Source organism: Bos grunniens, chromosome 6 (genome assembly GCF_055505025.1).
Source record: "Bos grunniens cultivar Pamir isolate PY7600 chromosome 6, Bosgru_T2T1.0, whole genome shotgun sequence".
NCBI lineage: Eukaryota > Metazoa > Chordata > Mammalia > Artiodactyla > Bovidae > Bos > Bos grunniens.
In genome coordinates, this window is record NC_141170.1 from 46,370,604 (window position 1) to 46,396,522 (window position 25,919).

General features: G+C 39.5%; 1 protein-coding gene across 7 annotated transcripts in view; it reads right to left on the minus strand.

Moving 5' to 3' along the window:
* The window catches only part of CRACD (capping protein inhibiting regulator of actin dynamics), a 279,409-nt gene that overhangs the window by 187,062 nt on the left and 66,428 nt on the right, over positions 1-25,919 (minus strand). The window lies entirely within an intron of this gene.

A 25,919-nucleotide genomic window follows, 5' to 3' on the forward strand; every position in this document is an offset into this window, starting at 1 on the left:
GTTTTTTTGCAATTCCTGAGGTCCCAATTAATCATTTCCTAATCTTTGCCCCAAAGTACTATTTTTATGCTCCGACTACAAGATTTATTTTGCCTGGCATTCTAGTAAGTTGTATATATCTCTTTCAACACTTAAGGTATAAGCTCCTTCAGAAAGGGGGCTAAATCATATTTATCTTTGTATAAATCAATTCAGTTTAAGTTTATATACATTTAAACTGGATCACCTTTGTAATTACCTGTTTACTGTTTGTTTTCAGACAGACTGTAAATTCAAAGAGGCAGACAGTCAATTATTGTTAACTGCTGTATCTCTTCCACTGGCACTTTAAATATTTGTTAAATTAAATTAATTTTCTCTCACATGTTTACAATCATGCCTAATATTTGTTGACTGAATGGTTGATTATTTTATGGGGGTGGTGAGATGAGACTGATGAATCTAAAATCAAAGTGTCATCTTTTAAAATTTCAGAACAAATAAAATCAAAAATATCAGCAACAACAAACATGCACTTCCTTTGAAGATAATATGAGAATGATGAAAATTATCCCTTTGGCCACACCACACATTGTGCTTTGGAGTTTTCATACCTATAAATCATTAACCTATTACAAGTACTCAAAACAAAGGTAAAATCCTTGCCTCATCACTGATTGCTCTCATCTATAAATGACCAGTATTTAATGAAATAAATATTTTTCACATTGCAGGTATAAGAAAATGTCAGAAACAGAATCCAGCCAATCTAACAGAGTTCTGAAATAGTGACTCAGAAAAAGAGTGCAAGCTACAAGGGCAATCAGACCTCCAATAGCTTTCTGCTGTGTTGCTACTGCAAAACTGTTCAGTACTAGAGCTCTCTACTAGCCACAACCAATGGATATTGATGCCTCTTGGACATATAGAGGTCCCTTGATTTTTCTCCAATAGCTCAGTAACACTATAGCATGTATTTTAGACGCTAAGAATTTATTTAGATGTTAAGCTGCTCAAATTTAGATGTATTAGCTAATTGATTAAAAAAGGAAAGAGAGAAAATAAAACTCAAGAAAGTGCCTAACAACTTAAAGTATGTACTTAGTTGGAGAAGGCAATGGCAACCCACTCCAGTACTCTTGCCTGGAAAATCCCATGGACGGAGGAGCCTGGTAGGCTGCAGTCCATGGGGTCACTAGGAGTCGGACATAATTGAGCGACTTCAATTTCACTTTTCACTTTCCTGCATTGGAGAAGGAAATGGCAACCCACTCCAGTGTTCTTGCCTGAAGAATCCCAGGGACGGGGGAGCCTGTTGGGCCACTATCTATGGGGTCGCACAGAGTCGGGCACAGCTGAAGCGACTTAGCAGCAGCAGCATATACTTATTAAGTGACTACTGACCATCTAGTCTTGTGTTGGGTTCTCTGGGAAGAAAATGTCTGTCCTCTAGAAGCCCATAGGATAGTTGACTTATGCAGAAGCCATTATATAACTTCACAACATTATATATGAAGCAGACTATAAGGAAGTGTGAGCATCCATGCTACAACCAATCAGAACAGAGGAGAAGGTAAGAGGGGTGTTTCGTTGATGAGTCTTGAAATAAAAGTGGGATTTAAATGGATAGAGGTGAATGCAGAAAAGGAGGTAAATCTCCAAAGTTACACACCACCTGCAAGGAGAATACTTTCAAAAGTCCATGTTGAAGCTGATCTTGCTCAGAACAGTCATTGACAGATTTGGGTTACAAAAATCAAACCTGAGTAAGATTCCTGAGCAGCTTCTGAGTGGGTCCCAGTTTTAGAAAAGCCCATGAAATTGCTGCAATCACCAAGGCCAGGAAAAGGGTACCCCACAATTTATACATACCTAACAGAGCATTTATTATGACCATCAGATGATTACTATTTTTCTGAAGCTTTTCTGGGAGATGTCAACTACCGGTAAACCAGGTACCCTTGGGTGACTAGTTCATGTAGATTATCTACAGCTAAGCTTGTTCTGATGAAGTGGTTTCTAATTTGTGGAAGATACGGAATCATTCCAAGGATTCCAGTAAATTCATATGAGCACCAAGTTCATGCTCTGAACACCATTTTCCAAACATCGCATAGACTGTTTCAAACAAAGATATTGCCATGTTTCTGATGTATACAATTGCTCTTGTATTTAATTTTTAAAATATATTTTAAAATATAATTAAATTCATAGCCAGTTTATTCACTGTATCATCTAAGATTACTATGTTAAAGAAGTTTTCCATGTACTTACATGGAAAAATGTCCAAAATGAGCTAAATCAGAAAGGCAAAGTAACTATCTATCTATATATATATACACACATATATATACAAAATTTTGTAAAAGAAATGTTTATTATATATACTACTTTAACATATGTTAATGAAGGTACATGTCCATAGAAAATTTTAGAAAATATAAACTACAATATTAACTTTTGGTGGTGGTTTAGTTGTTAAGTTATGTACAACTCTTGCAACCCCATGGACTGTAGCCTGCCAGGCTCCTCTGTCCATAGGATCTTCCAGGCAAGAATACTGGAATGGGTTGCCATTTCCTTTTCCAGGGGATCTTCCAGACCCAGGGATCGAACCCAGGTCTCCTGCACTGCAAGCAGAGTTTTTACCAACTGAGCTACCATGGAGTTGGTTTTGGGAGATGGAATTTATAAGTGTGTTTTCACTGTCTATAAATTTCCGCATTTTAAACTGTTATAATGAGAATATATTGTTTTTGTAATATGCTGCTGCTGCTATGTCACTTCAGTCATGTCCGACTCTGTGCGACCCCATAGACGGCTGCCACTAGGCTCCTCTGTCCCTGGGATTCTCCAGGCAAGAACACTGGAATGGGTTGCCATTTCCTTCTCCAATGCAGGAAAGTGAAAAGTGAAAGTGAAGTCACTCAGTTGTGCCCGACTCTTAGCGACTCCATGGACTGCAGCCTACCAGCCTCCTCCGTATGTGGGATTTTCCAGGCAAGAGTACTGGAGTGAGTTGCCATTGCCTTCCCCATTTGTAATATGAAAAAGCACTTAATATTTTAAAAGTCTGTATTATTCAATAAAGTAAGGAGTCCTGCTTGAAAAAGTTTTAGAGTGTCTTCCTGAATTTATTAAATTCATAATCTCCTGCTCACAGAAGCAGACTCTGCAGAAAACTCCACTCTACACAAGTACAATGCGAACTCAAAGGACTGCACTGAAATCTTTATTATATCCAGTTTCATGTCTGTCACTATGTTTGGGGTGGAGAGTAAACTAAGGGCAAATAAGCCACCACTCGTGCCTAAGTATGATTTCAGGACCATTTTTAGATGACTCTTGATCCCCAGAAAACCTCTGGCTCTCACTAGAAACAGGCATGAGGGAAAGGGAAAGTGAAGTCACTAAGTCATGTCAGACTCTTTGCGACCCTATGGAGTGTAGCCTACCCAGCTTCTCTGTCCATGGGATTTTCCAGGCAAGAGAACTGGAGTGGGTTGCCAGTTCTTTCTCCAGGGAATCTTCCTGACCCAGGGATCAAATATGGGCCTTCCGCATTGCAGGCAGACGCTTTACCCTCTGAGCCACCAGGGAAGTCCAGGCATGAGGGAAGGAAGCGACAATTTATTAATCATCTGCAACATGTCACACAAGTGTTCTGTAACACATTAGGTCAACTCATTAAATAACTTTGCAAAATATTAGCGCACCTATTTGAAGATGAGGAAACTAAGGCTTGGGGAGGGTAAGTAACTTGGACCAGTCTATCAGGCCGGACCAGTAAGTTGGACCCGTCTACTAGGTTATACCACGCGGAAGCCCAAGCAGGAGATAAAATCTTTCATTCTATTACCAGATTTAATTTACGAGTTTAAATTCATGGTGGGGTTTAAATTCATACTAAAGTTCAGACACAAAGGCATGATGATGCATTTCATTTGCACACTGCTTTATGACTCACAAAGCACTTTTTATGCACCGCTTTATTGCTACAACAAAGAAAACCTATGGGGCAGTTAGACAAGCATTACCATCTCCGTTTTACATAGGAGGAAATGAGGCTCAGAAACTGACAAATGGCTAATCTCTTTCCTGAAAGTAGAGGCGGAAAGCGGGAGAAAGAGACAGACAGGGAGGGAGAGACAGAGGGGGAAAGAAAGAAACACACACAGGAGGTAGAGGTCCAGAAGGAGGAGCTAAGTATGTGACACTGATATTCAACCAACATTTACTGAGGATCTGTTAACAGCGCTGCCCAGGAGAAACATGATGTGAGTCACCTATGTAATCTGAAATCACCTAGTAGCCACACTGAAATAAAACAGATGAGACTAAAATGTATATTCAAAATACCACCGTTTTAACGTGTAACCAGCATAAAAACTATTAATAGTCTACCATTCCTTCTTTGCAGTATATCTTTCAAATCCAGTGCGGATTTTACATTGACAGCACAGCTCCCGCTTCACGTGTTCCGAGCCACATGTGACTAGTGGTTACCATACTGAACGGCACAAGTCTAAACTGTGACAAGAACTTAGGATGATCTCATTAATCCTCGCAGCTAAGATGAACTAACAGGCTCAGACACAGCCAGATGTGGAAAATTCTAACCCTATTCTGCCCTCTGAATTCTAGGTCTTTTTCACTGGTGGGAAGGTCGTTGCCTTAATATCTAGAATGCATTTTGACAACATACGTCAAGACTCATATTGAAATTTTGGAAATAACCTAACATCTAAAATATGGGGATGTAATTGTCTCTTCACTTTCTTCCTTCCTATGTGCTAGTCCGGAAGTACCTCTAGGTAAAGGGTTATGTCTTATTCACCATTAGACACTCATGGCACATGGTAGACAATAAAATTTTCCAAATCAATTATGCATAATATGGTAATTAGTCCATGAAGACAATATCAGGCAGCCATGAAAAGTTATATTTATGAAACACTGGCCAATACTTATTATGTTTTTAAAAATAATTCTAAATAGTATAAACAGTATAGTTATAAGATAAGAACAATAGAAAAATATTAAAAGGTAATAAAGGCAGTTATCCACTTAGCTCATTCAGTTCAACCCTAGTACTAGTATATAACATATGCCAGGCACATACATGTCATTAGCAAGAATATAGTTCATTTTCATTTGAAACCTTAAATTTCACCTTTTTTGAAACCTTAAAAATGTTCCAAATGAACATGTTACTACTCTTATGACAGAATTATTTACAATAATATTATAAAATGACAGAAAGCATGCTAATGGCAGAACACTGTACATGGTAACAGTAGAGATGCCAGGTCTTCCAATGGAGAGAACCAGAGCCAAGTACGGGAAAGTGTCAGATTTCAACTAGCCAACTGAAAAAGTATTTACTGAGCTAATAAGCACAGCACTAGAGGTCAGAGATGGAATTAGAGTAAGAAGAACTCTAGAACTTAAAGACATCATTGGACAATGAGTCCTATGCAAAGAGGTACAGAAAAGAGGTTCATCATCCAGACTGGTGAGGTGGGCAGAGGCGCCAGCGAAAGGCTTTGAGCTAGTGCGTTTTTTCAAAGAGGGAAGGTGCTGCCAAAGTCTGGACATTTTCTGCAAGACATTTTTAGCTTTGTATTTTTACTCTAATAACGTTCTTTAAAATTAGGTAAGTACACACTGGATCACCTGGATGCCTATTTGATAACTGAGCATGCAGCCACGGGTGAGAGTGAAGTTTGCGTCTATAAAGTGTTAAGGCACCCTGATCACCTGAGTTGAATTACATGCTAAGCCTCTGGAGAGTTTTAAATAAAAGTGACACAATCCCAGTTATCTTTTTAAAAGACGATTCTTATGAATATGTAGAGAATAGATTACGCAGACAGGAAGAGCAGAAGTAGAAACACCAATTAGGGAGTTTTTAGTATAGTCCAGAATAATGATTGTTGAGACTAGAGGGGCTGGAATTGAGATTGGAGAAACAGGATGGATTATTCCGACCTGACTGGGGCTTAGTTTCTTTAAAAGGAAAGCATAAGTCTGAACTCAGACTGAAGGGATGAATAGGAGTGGGCAGCAGAGGTGTTGAAAGAGGACACAGCAAAGAGCAATTCCTGGAGATGAGGGAGACCGAGTACATTCAAAACACTGAAAGAAGGTCAGTTGTTTGGGATCATAACAGTGAGTGGAGAAGCATGGTAAGAGATGAAGCTCTGGAAGCATGAGTAGGGTCAGATGTGGCCATATTAAAGAGTTTGGACTTAATCCTAAAGGCAGTGAGGTCACGAATGGTTCTAAGCAGAGAAGTGACATAATCTTTTCAAGAAATGTGCACTGAGAAGTGTCTATGAGATTTAGTAACAAGGAGATGGTGACCTGACTAAGCCAGCTTCAAGAGGGTGGACTGCAAGTCAAGCTGGTTGAAAGTCAATTCTGTCTCAGGCAGATAAAAAGACAAGCACTGTGCAACTGTTGAATATTATATACTAACCAACTAGCGGATGAGAAAATTAAATAGAATACAAAGTCTTTTTTTAACTCCAAGCTACCTTGAAGTCCTTAATTCTGATGGATGATAAGATAGACAGACAGACAAATATATAAATAAAACAGACATACAGAGCTAGGAAAGGGAGGATTGACTGATGCTTTTTTCTTTTCCATGATGGCTTATTATAGGATATTGAATATAGTTCCCTGTACACTACAGTAGGGTCCTTGTTGTTTATCCATTCTATACGTAAGAGTCAGTGTGCGTCTGTTAATCCCAAACTCCCAGTCCACCCCTCTCTTACCCCATTGCCCCTTGGCAAAGACAAGTCTGTTCTCTATGTTTAGCAGTCTGTTTCTTAGTTTTATCTGTGTCATATTTTCGTTTCCACATATACGTAACATCATATGGTATTTGTCTGTCTCTTAATGACTTACTTCACTTAGTATGATAATCTGTAGGTCCATCCACATTTCTGCAAATGGCATTCTTTCTTTTTATGGCTGAGTAGTATTCCATTGTGCGTGTATGCTTGTGTGTATGTGTATACCATATCTTCTTTACCCATTCATCTGTCAGTGGACATTCAGGCTGCTTCCATGTCTTGGTTATTATAAATAGTGCTTCTATAAACATTGGGGTGCAGGTATCTTCTGGATATATGCCCAGAAGTGGGACTGCTGGGATCATATGATAGTTCTATTTTTAGTTTTTAAAGGAACCTCCATACTGTTCTCCATAATGGCTTTACCAATTTACATTCCCACTGACAGTATAAAAGGGGGGTTCCCTTTTCTCCACACCCTCTTCAGTATTTGTTATCTGTAGAGTTTTAAATGATAGCTATTCTGACCGGTGTGAGGCGGTACCTCATTAAATTTCATTTGCATTTCTCTAATAATTAGTGATGATGAGTATCTTTACATGTGCTTACTTGCCAGCTGTATGTCTACTTTGGAGAAGTGTCTTCTGTCCATTTTTTGATTGGGTTGTCTGGATCCACAGATCAGAATAAGGACTGGTTGTTAATGATGGGAGATTAACCAAATGATAATTAAATATAAAGACATCCATATTCTTTTAAATTTTGTTCTAAATAATTTTCTTACATGTATTATATAATTGCCACTTCATAGCAAATGGAAGTGGGAAAAATGGAATTAGTGACACATTTCGTCTTCTTGGGCTCTAAAAGCCCTGTGGATGGTGACTGCAGACATGAAATCAGAAGATGACTGCTTCTTGGCAGGAAAGCTATGACAAACCTGGACAGTGTGTTAAAACGCAAAGACATCACTTTGAGGACAAAGGTCCATATAGTCAAGGCTATGGTCTTTCCAGTAGTCATGTATGGATGTGAGAGTTCGACCATAAAGTAGGCTGAGTACCGAAGAATTGATGCTTTTGAATTGTGCTGGAGAAGACCCTTGAGAGTCCCTTGGACTGCAAGGAGATCAAATCAGTCAACTGTAAAGAAAATCAACCCTGAATATTCATTGGAGGGACTGACTGGGGATGAAGCTCCAATATTTGGGTTACCTGATGCAAACAGCTCATTGGAAAAGGCCCTGATGCTGGGAAAAACTGAAGGTAGAAGAAAAGGGTGACAGAGGATGAGATGGTTGGATGGCATCACCAATTCAGTGGACACGAACTTGGGCAAACTCTGGGAGATGGTGAGAGACAGGGAAGCCTGGTGTGCTGCAGTCCATGGGGTCGTGAAGAGTTCAGGTGACTGAACAACAACATTATATTATTATTTTTAGTCATTGGAGATTTAGGGTTTTAAATGAGTTTATGATCATAATTTTCCCGAAAAAACACAACTTATGTATGTCCTCTTGGAATCACTTGTCTACAGGACCATCCCCACTTTAAACTCACAGTTACCCTCAAGGTGCAGCTCCATGGCAGATCCCTTCAGAGCATCTTCCATAAACATTAAGGTTAGTGATTTGTTTTCTCTTTGTCCTTCTGGAGCACAGTACATGTAATTCTATCACTTTACTGGTTTTGTCTAACTCTTACAGGCAGAGATTCTGTCTCATTCATCCTTGTATCCCCAACACCTAGCACAGTGCTTGACGCATAGTGTTCAACAAACACTTGTTAAATTGCTGAATCACTGCCTTCCAGTTTGGACCGTGTAGCCATGCCTAGGCACCAGCATCCACCTGGTGGCAGCAGCCCCACAGTGCAGCAGAGCAGGGAGGAAGTAAACAGTGATGGAGAATCACTCCTACAATCCTAAAACATCAGCAACACAAAGCCGGTACTCTGTCACAAACTAGAGGGGTGGGATGAGGAGGGAGGTGGGAAGGGGGTTCAAGAGGAAGCGGACATATGTCTACCTATGGCTGATTCATGTTGATGTATGAAAAAAAATCACAATATTGTAAAGTAATTATCCTCTAATCAAAAATAATTTTTTAAAAAATCTATAAAGTAACAGTAAACCTACATATACTCCAAATTCCCCACTTTCTCTCCACCTCTTCCCCCACCTAAAGATGTAATAAATCCATACAACAAAAAGCCAGTTCATAAAAGGTTTTAATGCTTATCTGTTCTCTCAAAATCAATCAGGTACTTGCGATGAACATCGTAAGGAAAAAGTTTTACAAGTTAAGTAAAATAATTCAACAGTAGTGCTAGATTTTTTTTAACAGATTCCTAAAATAACTATGCTTGGTATATCTTCTACTGAAAAATAAATGCTAGTTCAAAAAATTTTATCTCTGAAATACTCTTGACTCAAATAACATTAGTCAATATAGCCAAGTTTATTATTTATTTTAAAGTATCTTTAGCACTTGTCCAATTATCACAGAATATGGTCTTTGATTTTTTTTTTAACATAAAAGAGAACATTTTACATGGAAGGTTCAGGAACTTAAGAAATATTTTTACTTATATCTTATTTAAACTATTGCTTTTATCCATCTATTTCATACAAATAAAAGTTGAAACACCTTCGTCATTGCCTTCCAGTTTGTTTGCATCTCGCAATAGCAGAAAACAATCCAGTCAACCTTGTCAAGAAGCATTTACAGGGACGGGATGAAAGATCTGCCCAGTAAACAAATTAATTACAATACCAGGCACCAATTCTATGCCACTGAAGAATTCCAGAACCAGCAGTGACTAAGGATTCCTTTTACACACAAGGAGAGAGAAACAGGAAGTCTGCTGTATCGTGATAAAAGCTCTGTGATCAGTGTTCTCAGGGGTCTGCAGGTCACGCTGTGCAGACTATTTTATACTCTATGAAAAGCAGTAAATTAAAGTCATTATTATTTTACAGACGCTCAGTCTAGCCTGTTTGAGTTAAAATCATTCCTTGATTTGTCTACATTTTAAGAAGCCTGATTTTTCCAGCACTACACCACACCTGCCCACACACACACACACACACACACCCCAGGAGATACTGATAAGATGGGACATCATGAGAACTATCTCACTTTGCTCAAATTCTCCTGCCTGCCTGTATTCAGTCACTCTTCAACTACAAGAAAACACCAGAGAGAAAGCAGGAACACTTCCCTCTTCCACCACTGCAATACCAAGGAGCCTGTAATAGAAGTGTCCCTTTGTGCAAACAAAGCCTACAGACAGCTACAATCTGTGCTGCCTTGGAGCCGGCTTTGGCTCTCTGGAGCCAGGCTGAGATGCACTGAGGCTTTCCAGATTGAAGGTCACAACAGTGTGTTGAATAACAAGGTTTCTGCAGAAATCCTTAAAAACTACATTAATCCTAAAAAACTGCACATGGCTCAGAGACAACTGAGACATACTAACAGAAGACACCCAATGAGCAATGAGAGTACTTCATAAAACCAGCCAGTCACATCCAGACACCTATCTTACGAGACCCTATGGTAGTAGGTGCTATGCAAGAGAGAAAGCACCTGTTCACAGGAGCAACGTTCCATCATCCTTTCATTTCCCAAAATACTGTGCCGGCTTCTGCCTCCAAATACATCAACCACTTTCACATTAAATATTAGGGTGAAGAAAGTAAGAAAAAGGAATTACAGAAAACATAATTTCAGTAAAAAAAAAAAAAAAAAAGAATTCTATTCTTTGGAAATTGGAAAATTCAGGTGCCCAGTTTTTATGGACTTGTGTTCTAAAAGTAAAAATCCACTCCTAGTGTGTCTTCACTCTACAAGGTCATTCTTTTTATCTGAAGTTCTTGTTCTCACTACATTGCAGACCTTTTTGTGATATAAGTGGGGGAAAACCAGTTGTTCTTCATGAGAATAAAAACCAAAAACCCTTAGACTCTAGTTTGTTTCTGCTTCTGTGTAGCCTTTAGGAAGTCACCTAAACCTGCCCACATCCCAAGCTTCCCTGTACATACATAATATGGCAGAGGTGCAGCACAGCCTAGGATCTTATATGAGGGGTGTTTCATAGAGATAACTCGGCTTTACGAGGTCAAGAACCCGATAAAATTGTATATAAAAATGTTTGTGTTTGAGCATTTTTCCAGGGCTAGTATCCACTTTCATCAGATTTTCAAAACAGTCTGAGACCTGAAATTGGCAAAGAATCACTGATTAAGACAGTTTCTAAGTAAAATATTGTAAACTGAAGTCTGCAATTCCATGATTCTTCTATAACAGAGCAGGTAAAACTGGAAGAGAAGCAAGTCATTCCGGAAACAGACTACACATTTTCATCCTTAGAAAATGGAAAAACTAGAAACAGTGCTCACTGTCTGTTGATGATACTAAGGGATCTGAGCAAGATGAAGGGGTTGTCTCAATGGGTTTGAAGAGCCAGGCATCTCCTCTCCATCCTCAGCAGAAGACTTAGGGCTGCATCAAAATGGACATGGAAAGAAGCAATGAGGACAAGTCCCAGATCTTGGTTTTTAAATACCATTCCTTCACTACAGAGGGAGGACCCCTTGAAGAAATGACTGAGTTCTAGTCTGGGAAAGTATGAAGCTGTCCGGAGATGGCTTGTCGGGCAAGGAAGGGCTGAGAGACTAATGGATCATGTTATTAATAAAAGCTGATGAAAGTTGATGTAAAGGGGATCTCGCTGGCCAAATTTGAGCAATATGAACATCCAAAAATAACAGTAAAAGATTATAAACATTAAAAATTTTAATTTCATGAGCACAAAATGATGAAATAAAAAGAGGACGTGTAATCAGAGTGTATCAAAGAGAAAAATAAGGAAAGTTTTTCTTTACAGAAGAATGCCCACTAACAAATGTAGAGAAAAAACAATAAAATTAGAAAAATCACCATTTTGCAACTCTCATGTAATAACTGATTTAGGCAAGGACCATCAATGAATGTAAAAATCAATGGGTAATTAGACATTCACATGTTCTCAAAGTATGACCCAACATACTCCTTAACATGAAGGTTTCCATTTCCTGATTCTAGATTTTAAGAATAAATACAGCATGCATATTCTAATTAAACTGTATCCCAGTTAATTAAGTTAATTTTATCGAACATCTGTGAAATTATCAGTTTTCAAAGAATTAGAACATATCAATTGACACATAATCAGTATCATTTAATAATTATCTGAAGATTTGGAAGGCACTCCTGTATCTTTCTGTGCCTCTTTATTATCAGCATGAACATAAAAGATAAAAGGATCACTGCTCAGAAAGCGGTCGCCAAGAACACACTGGGATTGTCAAGGCGGCTGCTGTCCCGTACTGCCTTCCAGTAGCCATTGGTTCCACTTAGGGATAACACAGTCCGCAACTGTTCTCCTCCCCTCTCCTACACTTTACAGAAATGAAAAGTAACTCTTTCTCACCCCAAGGTAGAGCAAGACAACATAGAAAATTCTACAGAACAAATGACCATGTTTCATCGACAAGTGGTAAGAGGGAAAACAAAAGGAAGAGAGGGAATGTTGATGGATTAAGAGACTGAAGAAATATATCAACCAAATGCAACACAAGACTCTTATTTGGACCCTGACTCAAACCAACTATAAAAGCCATTCATGGGACGTGCTTGGTGGTACAGTGGGTGGGAATCTGCCTTCCAGTGAGCAGATACGGGTTCAATCCCTGGTCGCAGAAGAGCCTGTGAGCCACAACTACTGAGCCCACACTCAACTGCTGAAAGTGGTGTGCCTAGATCCCATGCTCCGCAACAAGGGAAGTTACTACAATGAGAAGCCTGTGCACAACAAAAAGCAGTCCCGCTCACTGCAACTAGAGAAAGCCCAAGTGTAGCAATGAAGACACAAATAGATCACAAAATAAAATACATTTATGAAATAGGAAAATTTGAACACTGCTAGCTATTGGATTGGAGAAGGCAATGGCAACCCACTTCAGTACTCTTGCCTGGAAAATCCCATGAATGGAGAAGCCTGGTAGGCTGTAGTCCATGGGATCGCTAAGAATCGGACACAACTGAGCGACTTCACTCTCACTTTTCACCTTCCTGCATTGGAGAAGGAAATGGCAACCCACTCCAGTGTTCTTGCCTGGAGAATCCCAGGGACGGGGGAGCCTCATGGGCTGCTGTCTATGGGGTCACACAAAGTCAGACACAACTGAAGTGACTTAGCAGCAGCAGTAGCAGCTATTGAATATCAAGTTAATTAATTTTAATGTGATTTTTAACAGAGTCCTTTTTGGATAATACTGTTGCTAAAACTTGGCCTCTTACATCAGGGCTGAATAGAAACATGGAGAAAAGAGTTTTGGAAAGTAGAAAAGAGTAGCTTTTATTGCTTTGTCAGGCAAAGGGGGCCACAATGGGCTAAAGCCCTTAAGACTGTGTGACTCACCCTGGAGGGGGTAGTGAGGTGTTTCATAGTGTTCAAGGAGCAGGGCATGATCAGTTCATGGACAACTCTCGGATTGGTTGGCATCAAGGTAGAGTTTTAAGCTTCATCAGCCTTCTGGTTTCAAGCAGTCTAGGGTCTATATTCTTGTGGTCACAGTTTTCATCTGGAGGGGGCCTGCTTCCCATAAAAACAACTCACAACTCAGGAATGTATGTCAGGGCTTTATCTATATCTTTCAGGGAACTGGGGGTTTGGTGATTCTGCAATGTGGGAATTACAGTCTAAATTGTTACCAGTTCCCCAGCCCAACAGCTATTCTGTGTTTCTACACCTTTACATTTTCCAATTGTTAAGTCTTAGTCAGAAATTTCGGAGAAGGCAATGGCACCCCACTCCAGTACTCTTGCCTGGAAAATCCCATGGACGGAGGAGGCTGCAGTCCATGGGGTCGCTGAGGGTCGGACACAACTGAGTGACTTCACTTTCACTTTTCACTTTCATGCACTGGAGAAGGAAATGGCAACCCACTCCAGTGTTCTTGCCTGGAGAATCCCAGGGATGGGGGAGCCTGGTGGGCTGCCGTCTATGGGGTCGCACAGAGTCGGACACGACTGAAGTGACTTAGCAGCAGCAGTCAGAAATTTACTTCAAAAGATGGGGACACAGGGGCTTGTATACTGTTTCAATACATACTGAGAAATTTGCCTGAAATTTGCTTTGAAATATCCCAGTGAGGGTGGTAGGGGGAAGATATAGAGGAAACAAGAGTGGTCACGTGTTGATAATTGTCAAATCTGGGAGATGGGTTTGCAAGGGTTCACTGTACCATTATCCCCTCTACTTTTGCATATGTTTGGAGATTTCCATCATTATGAATTTTTTTTTTAAGTAAGGAAGCCCTACTAGTTATAGATGAAGGACAGAGAAGCCTAGATTGCTAGAGTCCATAGGGTTGCAAAGAGTCAGACACAACTGAGCCACTGAACAACAACAACAATGAACAAAATGTCTTTAGTTCGGACGTGTTCAGATTCTGGATTAATGGTACGGTGGTTTAGTTGCTCAGTCGTGTCCAACGCTTTGCAATGCCATGGACTATAGCCCACCAGGTTCTTCTGTCCATGGGATTTTTCCAGGCAAGAATATTGGAATGGGTTGCCATTCCCTTCTCCATGGGATCTTCCCCCCCCAGGGATTGAACCCGGGTCTCCTGTACTGCAGGTGGATTCTTTACCAACAGAGCCATTAGGGAAGTTTGATTTTCAGTAACCATTTACTGAATGTTTGTTAAGTCCTGGCATTTCTAGAACTAAGTGATACCCAATGGTTCTTTTAAGTACCACTGAGGATGTAGCGGTTAATAGTGGGGTATCTGAAGTCAAATGGCCCAGACTAGAATTCCAGGCCTTCTACCTACTAACTGTGTAACATGGAGAAAATTGCTTAAATCTCTCCATGCCTCAGTTTATAAAATGGGAATAGTAAAAGCCTCCCTGGTGTCTCAGATGGTAAAGAATCTGCCTGCAATGCAGGAGACCTGGGTTCAATCCCTGGGTGGGGAAGATCCCCTTGAGAAGGAAATGATAACCCACTCCAGTACTCTTCTTGGAGAATTCCATGAACAGAGGAGCCTGGTGGGCTACACTCCATGGAGTCACAAAGAGTCGGACACAACTGAGCAACTTTCACTTTCACCATGCCTCAGTTTTCTCGTTTATACAATGGAAATAATAAGAGCACCTACATCTACTTCTGTCTCATTGACTACGCCAAAGCCTTTAACTATGTGGATAACAACAAACTGTGGAATATTCTTAAAAAGATGGGAATACCAGACCACCTTACCTAATTCCTGAGAAACATGTATGAGGTCAAGAAGCAACGGTTAGAACCAGACATGGAACAACAGACTGGTTCCAAATTGGGAAAGGAGTACGTCAAGGTTGTATATTGTCACCTTGTTTATTTAACTTATATGCGGAGCACATCATGTGAAATGCCGGGCTGGATGACTCACAAGCTAGAATCAAGACTGCAGGGAGAAATATCAACAACCTCAGATATGCAAATGATACCACTCTAATGGCAGAAAGTATAGAGGAACTAAAGAGCCTCTTGATAAGGGTAAAAGAGGAGAGTGGAAAAGCTGGCTTAAAACTCAATATTCAAAAAACTAAGATCATGCTATATGGTCCTATCACTTCATGGCAAATACAAGGAGAAAAAATGGAAGCAGTGAGAAATTTTATTTTCTTGGGCTCCAAAATCACAGCAGATGGTGACTGCAACCATGAAATTAAAAGATGTTTACTCCTTGAAACAGAGAAGGCAATGGCACCCCACTCCAGTACTCTTGCCTGGAAAATCCCATGGATGGAGGAGCCTGGTAGGCTGTAGTCCATGGGGTCGCTAAGAGTCGGACACGACTAAGTGACTTCCCTTTCACTTTTCACTTTCATGCACTGGAGAAGGAAATGGCAACCCACTCCAGTGTTCTTGCCTGGAGAATCCCAAGGACGGGGGAGCCTGGTGGGCTTCTGTCTATGAGGTCGCACAGAGTCGGACACGACTGAAGCGACTTAGCAGCAGCAGCAGCACTCCTTGAAAGGAAAGCAATGACAAATCTAGACAGCACATTAAAAAGTAGAGACATCACTTTGCTGACAACCATCTGTACAGTCAAAGCTATAGTTGTGACATAACAGTTGGACTATAAAGAAGGTTGAGCACCAAACTGTGGTGCTGGAGGACTCTTGAGAGTCCCTTGGACTACAAGTAGATGCAACCAGTCAATCCTAAAGGAAATCAACCCTGAATATTGACTGAAAGGACTGATGCCAAAGCTAAAGCTCCAATACTTTGCCCACCTGATGTGAAGAGCAGACTCACTGGAAAGACCCTGATGCTGAAAAAGATTGAGGGCAGGAGGAAAAAGGGGCAACAGAGGATGGCTGGATGACATTTCAGACTCAATGGACATGAATTTGAGCAAGCTCCGGGAGATGGTGAAGGACAGGGAAGCCTGGTGTGCTATAGTTAGTCCATCGGGTTGCAAAGAGTCAGACATGACTTAGTGACTGAACAACAACAACAATAAGAGCACCTACTTCAGCAAAACCCACATGAAGTACTTAGAACAGTGCCTCACACATAGGAAGAACTCAACAAATATTAACTATTATTAACATTCATCAGTTGATCATATTAAAAGTAAATCTAGGACTTGCCTGTGGTCCAGTGGTTATGAATCTGCCTACCAATGTAGGGGACACAGGTTCCATTCCTGGTCCAAGAGGATCTCACACGCCATGGGGCAACTAAGCCCTACAGCCTACAGCCTGTGCTCTGAAATAACAAAACCACCTCAACTAGAGAGTAGCCCCACTCACCGCAACTAGAGAAAGCCCACGTGCAGCAACGAAGACCCAATGCAGCCAAAAATCCATAAATAAATAAATACATAGTTATTTTTAAAAAATCACATTGAAAAAGCAAATCTATGACTTCTAACTCTACTGGCATTGAAAATCTCATATAAAACACTGTCTTACTTTGATAGCTATTAAGAACTTTCATACCATTCCAGATTTCCTAATATTTAGTGGATTTGGCATTTGGTGGTGATATATCTATGCTTATAACAGTTTGAGGGAGCATTATCTTCCTTCATATTAATTAACAACAAAAACAAAAAAGCAAGATGCAGAATATCAAGAAGTCACTCCAGCTGCCCTTCTGTGAACCAATTTATTTGGAAACACATTTTGTCCTCAGGCAATACATCATTGATATTCCTGTGTGGATATGAGGTCAGAACAGCATAAGCAGGGCTGGAAAATGCAAGTCGAGTTGATTCACCAATAACAGTTCCTACTGTTGAGACTCTGAAATATAATAAAGCTAAAGCTTAATAAAAAGGGACGACCTCCTGCTTCTTGCCTGACAGCGAGCGTTTGGTGAAACTGCTGATGTTACTGGGAATGAGGGATGAAGATGGGGAGGGCAGATGGTGGGAGATACTGCAGGCAGTGGGATACAAGTGAATTTAGGACAGAGGTCGGGCTCCACCTGAAGAGAATATGTAAGTAACGTTCATCAATGCGAAAGCGAAAGTGTTAGTCACTCAGTCATGTCTGACTCTTTGCGAACCCAGATTGTAGCCCACCAGGCTCCTCTGTCCATGGGATTCTCCGGGTAGGAATACTGGAGTGGGTAGCCATTCCCTTCTCCAGGGGATCTTCCCAGCCCAGGGACTGAACCCAGGTCCCCTGTATTGCAGGCAAATTCTTTGCCATCTGAGCCATCAGTGTAGGTTATGATAAATGGAAACACAAGAGAAATCAAAACAATTTAAGACTCTGATTAACTGGTATCCAAAGCTCAGGGCACTAGGAGTGGTCTGCTCCAGTATAGACAGTAAGGGTATATGATGTCTGTAGAGAATTTAAAAACATGGATAAACTGACTAAACTCAGTGTGAGTTTTATTATCATCATGCGCTGCAGATTTAAAACAGTGTTAGTGACAAAACAGTCCTCCCCACCAATATTTTTTTTTTAAAGGATATACTTTAAAATTTTTATGTATTTATTTTGGCTGTGCTAGGTCTTCACTGCTGCGCTCAGGCTTTCTCCAGCTGCAGCGAGCAGGGACTACTCTCTAGCTGGGGTGCTTCGGCTTCTCCTTGCGGTGGCTTCTCTTGTTGCAGAGCATGGGCTCTACAGCAAGGGAGCTCAGTAGTTGTGGCACATGGGCTTACTTGTCCCATAGCATATGAGATCCTCCCGGACCAGGGATGGAACCTGTGTTTCCTGCGTTGGGAGGTGGATTCTTAACCACCAGACCACCAGGGAAGTCCTCTGCCAAAATCTTTCCTTAGTCTAAATTCTAAATTACTACTGCAGTCACTGTCAAGTTTTAATAATACATTTGTAGGCTTCAAATTAGCACATTTCTAATTTTATAACTTAAACATTTATTCTCTGTGGGAGGCGAATGCCCATTTATATACCTGAGGAAGCCTATTCAGCTACAAAGTTTCATTTTTGGAATAATTGCAATGGTTCAGAATTGTTCACTCTGGCTTCACGGTTTATGTAATAACCCCTGTCATGTCACATATTTCTGCACTGAAATGGTAGATTCAAAAAAACAATAGTCCAGTGACTGTCATATGAAGAAAGAGAATTTTAGTTTCTTCATATCTGTCATTTGTGACCATTTGACATTTTTAGTTTGCATTTAAAACAGTGAGACTCGAAAGATGCAATATCTCTGTTTGGTATGCATCAAGGTTGGGCTTCCCAGGTGGCATAGTGGTAAAGAATCCACCTGCCAATGTAGGAGACGGATGTTCAATCCCTAGGTCAGTAAGATACCCTGGAGTAGGAAATGGAAACACACTTCAGTAGTCTTGCCTGGAAAATTCCATGGACAGAGGAGCCCGGCAGGCTACAGTCCATGAGGTGGCAGAGTCAGACACGACTGAGTGACTAAGCATACAAAGTTTATTTTATATAGAAAATATTTTAATGAATATAAATAATACCTTTATAATTGGAATTTATTATTGTTTAAAACGGTTTTATAAAACTAAAGAATACAGTAATCCTTTCTAAAATTTATTTATTTATTTTAATCAGGAGGATAATTATTTTACAATACTGTTATGGTTTTTGCCATATATCAATATGAATCGGCCATAGGTATACATGTGTTTAATGAAATGATTATTTACTGATATTACAATGATTATTATATAGAATATAATGACTATCTCTGATATTAACTGGTTAACAAAAATAATTATGCCATATAGATTAAATTAAAAATTGATGTGTCCTAGGGTAAATAAAGTCAGCATACTACTGTCTTTGATACTCCTCTTTTCTATGATTAATGATTCAGAAGTATTAAAAAACCCAAGACCTTGAGGTTAAATATCAGAACTAGTAGTGTTGACTGGTCATGTTCTAGCTGTCAATGCAAAAACAGACAAATCTCTGTTATTTTGTGGCATTCTCACATATAAATGTTTTTTGGTTTTTTAAAAAATTATTTATTTAGTTATTTTTGGCTGCATTGGGTCTTCACTGCTGCACAGACTTTTCTCTATCTGCGGCGAGCAGAGGTTATTCTGTAGTTGTTGTACACGGGCTTCTCCTTGTGGAGCACAGACTTTAGGGCCCTTGGGCTTCAGTAGCTACGGAATGTGGGCTCAGCAGTTGTAGCACACAGGTTCAACAGTTGTGGTGCACGGGCTTAGTCGCTCCACAGCATGTCCTCCCAGATCAGGGATTGAACTCATATCTCCTGCTTTGGCAGGCAGGTTCTTTACCACCAGGCCTCCAGGGAAGCCCTATAAATGTTTTTTTAAAAGGGCAGGACAACTCAAATCAGATAAATAACTGTCTTTCACAAAAGAAATATGAAATAAGACCCAAGTTACTAATTGCTGGCATTAATGCTACTGAATCATGACTCACACATGAATATTTATAACCATTCTGGTTACTGTGGCATACTATCTACCTTATTTTCACATCAGATTTTAAGATCCTTCAGGGAAGAAATGAGAGGCTGAAGCTTTATAATCAGAGTTGAAAGGACACTGGATTAGTAGGTGATGAGCAGCTACTCAAGATTTTTAAGCAGTGACATTGTATATTATGAGATTTAACCCATTGTACTGTGTGAATTAATGTGAAGAAGGCTAAGATTTTCTAAAGTTATTTGATTGACTGCTTATTAACATAGAACAATTTGATAACTTCTTAGATGATTAAATTATGCTTTCCTACCCTACTTGTGGTTAATTTTTTGGTCTTAAAATTATTGTGAATCAGTCCTTCAAACAGCAAATATTATTTAAATATTTGCTCTGTGTCTGGCACTGTGCTTGCTGGTGGTGGTTGCGTTTCAAAAACATACAGAACCAGAGTCTCTGCTATTCAACAGAATGCTAAATATAAACAATTGATTATGAAAATCTGACCGGTGAGATAGTAGAGATACATACAAAGTGCTACAGGGGCAAAAAGAATTAGCTCATCGTAAGTTCTAAAGCTCAACTACTTTGAAATCTTGATATCAAGACAGAATTCTGACATATAAATATATAACTGCGAAAACTAATTTTGCATGGACTTTTTCTTCACATTCAAGCAGTGTGAAAATGCTGAATAGTTTGATCTTCATGAAACCCATTTAATAAATGATGTCTCCTTAATTAATTCATCACAACATTCTGAAATCAGAATGTTTTAGACAAATGCGCACAATGAAAACGGCAGATTAAAGTGGAGTCAGCTATAGGATGACAAAAACAGGGCATTGTCTGGATGCCTGTGCTTTGGAGAAGGGCACAGACAGCAATGCCAGTAACAAATTCTGGAACAGAATGAGCAGATATGGATGAGCAGCTCACAAGTTTATTTTCAGACATAATGAGTTTGAGATGCCCATGAGACAACAATACGCAAATGTCCAGCAGAAGTTGTAAAAGCAGGTCTGAAGTCATATGAGAAGTGGGGCTTGCTGATACAGGTTCAGAAGTCATCAGTTTAGAGATGGGAATTACAATCACCAGGCTGGATAAGACTGGCTACAGGGAGTATGTGTAAGCTGAGGAGAAAAGACTAATCATGGAACTTGATTATATATGGTTTCACATTATTCCTTACAATTTTACTTAGTCATGAAAAAGCATAAACTTTCCTAAACTACAGGTCCCTATCTTTTACTTCGTTTATCCAGAGTAGTAGTTAAGAGCAGAAAGCAACAAAATTCTATAAACCAATTATCCTTCAATTTTTAAAAATAAGCAAAATCAGATTGAAAAAAAAAAAAAAGAGCATAAATTCTCAGACAGACAGGCCTAACTCTGCCACTAGGAGCTCGGAGATCATGGGCAAGTTTCATAATCTCCCTGGGCCTCAGTTTCCTTATCTGTATAATAGGGGTATCACTGTAACCACCATTATGGCTTTTGTGAGAATCACATGAGATGATGCATGTAAAGTGTTTCGCTCAGGGTCTGGCACGGAGAAAGTACTCAATACATGTTAGCTACTATAATGGTGGCCGTGATGAATCCTCCACAGAACTTACAACTCTGGCCATATGACAGAATCTTAATAAATACTGGCTGTACTGTTCTATGTTTTTAACATCTATTTTAATTTCTCAATGAATCACTCATATAAAGAGTATTTTGTTGATTTGAGTAAAGCATAATCCACTATATAATAAAAATATAGACTGAGTGACCACAGGGAATTATATTCAGTATTCTGTAATAAACCATAACAGAAAAGAATAAGAAAAAGAATGAATATATATATATACATATATATATATGTATCTGAATCACTTTGCTGTACACCAGAAATTAGCACAACATTGCAAACCAACTATATTTCATTAAAATGTATATAGAGAGAGACTATAATTATATGCATACAATTATTTAAAGAACTTATTTGAGAAGTTAGTACATTTAAAGAAACTGCATTTTTTATATCTTTCCCTGTTAGTATTAATAACAACCTGCTGTCTCTGATCCTTTCCAACTTTGAACATCTCAAGAATCCATGAACAAAAATAAAACAAAACCCTAAGCTTCCTAATCATCCACTACAATAAAGGATGAAAATGTTAGGGCAGAAATAAACAAGGTATCTTTAAAATTTCCACAGTTTATGGCTCCATTACTCTACTTACCAAACTGTACCATGGTTAGTCATATGTGAGTATGTTTCTTCCCCATAGATTTATAGACACCTTGAAGTCAAAACGTGTTGTTTTCATTACTGTATCTTAGGACCCAAATCAATATTTAGCATGCAGTAGTGTTCTGAATGAATGAATACATGAATGAACAAACAAACAAAAGAAATCAGGAGCATGCAGGACAGCAAAAAGGATAATTTGGATTGTACAAGTAAGGAGGCAGGGCCAGATGATCTCTGCAGTCCCTTCTGGTCCAGCTGATGATAAGTCTATGGTTGATGGGTCTTTTTAATAATGGCATTTCAAATGTCCACTGTCATTTATGATGAAAATCTGTCAGTTGAATAGAAACAAATGATACAGAAGACAGGCTTTGTTTTAGTTGTTGCTGTTTTTATGAAAAAACAATTTTAAAAATAAAAAACCCAGTCACTTGAAAAAAGCCTAAAAGAACAGTGTTATGGCACACGTTTTTTATTGCTTACATTTCCTTACAATAAGGAAGCAAAAAAGACAGGGCAGAGCTTTGACAAACTTGGTGATGAAGACTAAAATTGCTGCAGCAGAGCCTGTGAGTATCCCAGCCTTTTAAGAAATCCACTATAAAGCAAAGATCCCTGCCTATGTCCTATATCACCACTGGGCAGTACACAGTGGAATTCGAAGGACCTCGGATTGAATTACAGCTCCACTACTTACTATGACCTTGTAAAATGATGACAAGAATGTCTGCCCCATAGATATGAAGACAGTGACGCTCACACTGGTTGTCTACAGGATCTATCCTGTCACGTCTAGGCTCTAGATAAAATTGCTTCTGTTTATTTTTTTCTTACAAAAGTCCCTTTTTGCATATACTATTATGAAACCAGAACATCAGTGCCAGTCTTCCTGAGTCAAAGAGCAGAAGTCACATCATTCATGCAACTGGACAAGATCTATATACCACAGGATAAAGAAAATTTACTAAAATCTCTGATAAGACAGAAAGGGGTACACCTTATCACCTTCTGCACCAGAGAAGATGACTAAGCTTGTTGGTTAAAGCAATTATTCAGGAGTGCAGGCGGCAGAAAACAAGGAGCAGCCAACACCTAACACTGGCTGGCAAGGAGGCAGATTAGCTGATGTTTTTGATTCTGAAAATGGGTCACTGTATCCCCAGCAGTAACCTCGGAATTCTAATGACTGCAGAACTCGGTCGGTGACACAGAGAATGCTGACCAGAGAACAGAGCAGTAGGGATGAAAACAATAAACTTTGGTGGTTCTGTCTACATTAGTGTCACGTAATTTACAAAGTGTGAAATCATTTTGTTTCTAGCAAGTATGGAAGGTCCTGAAAGAGTATGCTCCTGAGTTCTCACTTCCTCATCCCTCTTAAAATTACTAACTGGTGATAGTAACATACAGCAACAGGCTAGGAAGTCAATGACCTGGCTTGGATTCCTGGTTTATGGCTCATTACTTTAACTTCTTTGAATCTTTATTTCCTCAGTATTAGTTAGATGAGGTTGGGCCATCTACCTCTGAAGGATCCTCCAACACTAATTTTTTATTTTATTGTCAACATTTTATTGTCCCATTATTTTATTGTCAACATCAACCTTATATTTCTAGAATTTATTTTTAATTTAATCTTATATTCAATTTAATTATATTTTAATTTAATCTTATATTTCTAGCTTTACCATTATCTCACTGAAAAAATACAGGAGCACATATATGACCCTATTTTTTCCAATAAGAAGAGAAGAGCAATTATTAACTAAGACCTAGAGTTAAGATGATTTGTCCAAAAGCTGCCCTAATTATTCTGGGATTTAGAAATGCAGTCATTTTTTTAAAAGGCAAAATGAATAGGTCCAGGGTTAAACAATGAAATAGAGGTATTCTTAAAATTCTTTAACTCTAAAACATTTGGTTATGAAATGGACCCTATCACCTCTGACACAGATGTGAACAATGCCCAGTGCATTACAAGGCAGGCAAAGAGTAGAATCCTCTGATCCATCAAGCCTCAATTTAAATGCCACTCGCCCTTCAAAGACCTTTCAGGACCTCTGCTCATTCCACCCTTTCCCATTAGAATAACTGTAAATCGAACTCCACTGACCTTCCACAGCATTTTTTATCAGTAACTTTTATAGCACATACAGCTTTCTTCCTGGATTACAAATGCACGTTTTATTTCCTTTAAGTTCATCATATTGCCTGTAATAATAAACACTTGTAAAATCAATGATTCTCCAGAAAAATGGCTCTCGATGTTTTTTAACTATTAATAGAACGTACAGAAATATTTTACATTGTGATCCAGTTCAGTTCAGTTCAGTCACTCAGTCGTGTCCGACTTTTTGTGACCCCATGAATCACAGTACGCCAGGCTTCCCTGTCCATCACCAACTCCCAGAGTTTACCCAAACTAACGTCCATCGAGTCGGTGATGCCAACCAACCATCTCATCCTATGTTGTCCCCTTCTCCTCCTGCCCTCAATCTTTCCCAGCATCAGGGTCTTTTCAAATGAGTCAGCTCTTCGCATCAGGTGGCCAAAGTATTGGAGTTTCAGCTTCACCATCTGTCCTGAACACCCAGGACTGATCTCCTTTAGGATGGACTGGTTGGATCTCCTTGCAGTCCAAGGGACTCTCAAGAGTCTTCTCTAACACCACAGTTCAAAAGCATCAATTCCTTGGCGCTCAGCTTTCTTTATAGTCCAACTCTCACATCCATACATGACTACTGGAAAAACCACTGGAAAAGCCTTGACTAGACCAACCTTTGTTGACAAAGAAGTGTCTCTGCTTTTTAATATGCTGTCTAGGTTGGTCATAACTTTCCTTCCAAGGAGTAAGCGTCTTTTAATTTCATGGCTGCAATCACCATCTGCAGTGATCTTGGAGCCCAAAAAAATAAAGTCAGTCACTGTTTCCCCTGTTTCCCCATCTATTTGCCATGAAGTGATGGGACCAGATGCCATGATCTTCATTTTCTGAATGTTGAACTTTAAGCCAACTTTTTCACTCTCCTCTTTCACTTTCATCAAGAGGCTCTTTAGTTCTTCTTCACTTTCTGCCATAAGGGTGGCGTCATCTGCATATCTGAGGTTATTGATATTTCTCCCGGCAATCTTGATTCCAGCTTGTGCTTCTTCCAGCCCAGCATTTCTCATGATGTACTCTGCATATAAGTTAAATAAGCAGGATGACAATATACAGCCTTGACATACTCCTTTTCCTATTTGGAACCAGTCTGTTGTTCCATGGCCAGTTCTAACTGTTGCTTTCTGACCTGCATGCAGGTTTCTCAAGAGGCAGGTCATGTGGTCTGGTATTCCCATCTCTTTCAGAATTCTCCACAGTCTATTGAGATCCACACAGTCAAAGGCTTTGGCATAGTCAATAAAGCAGAAATAGATGTTTTTCTGGAACTCTCTTGCTTTTTCAATGGTCCAGCAGACATTGGCAATTTGATCTCTGGTTACTCTGCCTTTTCTAAAACTAGCTTGAACATCTGGAAGTTCATGGTTCATGTATTGCTGAAGCCTGGCTTGGAGAATTTTGAGTATTACTTTACAACCCACTCCAGTATTCTTGCCTGGAAAATCCCATGGATGGAGGAACCTGGTAGGCTACAGTCCATGGGGTCACAAAGAGTTGGACACGACTGAGTGACTTCACTTTCACTTACTAGCGTGTGAGATGAGTGCAACTGTGCGGTAGTTTGAGCATTCCTCGGCATTGCCTTTCTATGGGATTGGAATGAAAACGGACCTTTTCCAGTCCTGTGGCCACTGCTGAGTTTTCCAAATTTGCTGGCATATTGAGTGCAGCACTTTCACAGCATCATCTTTCAGGATTTGGAATAGCTCAACTGGAATTCTATCATCTCCACTAGCTTTGTTCATAGTGATGCTTTCTAAGACCCACTTGACTTCACATT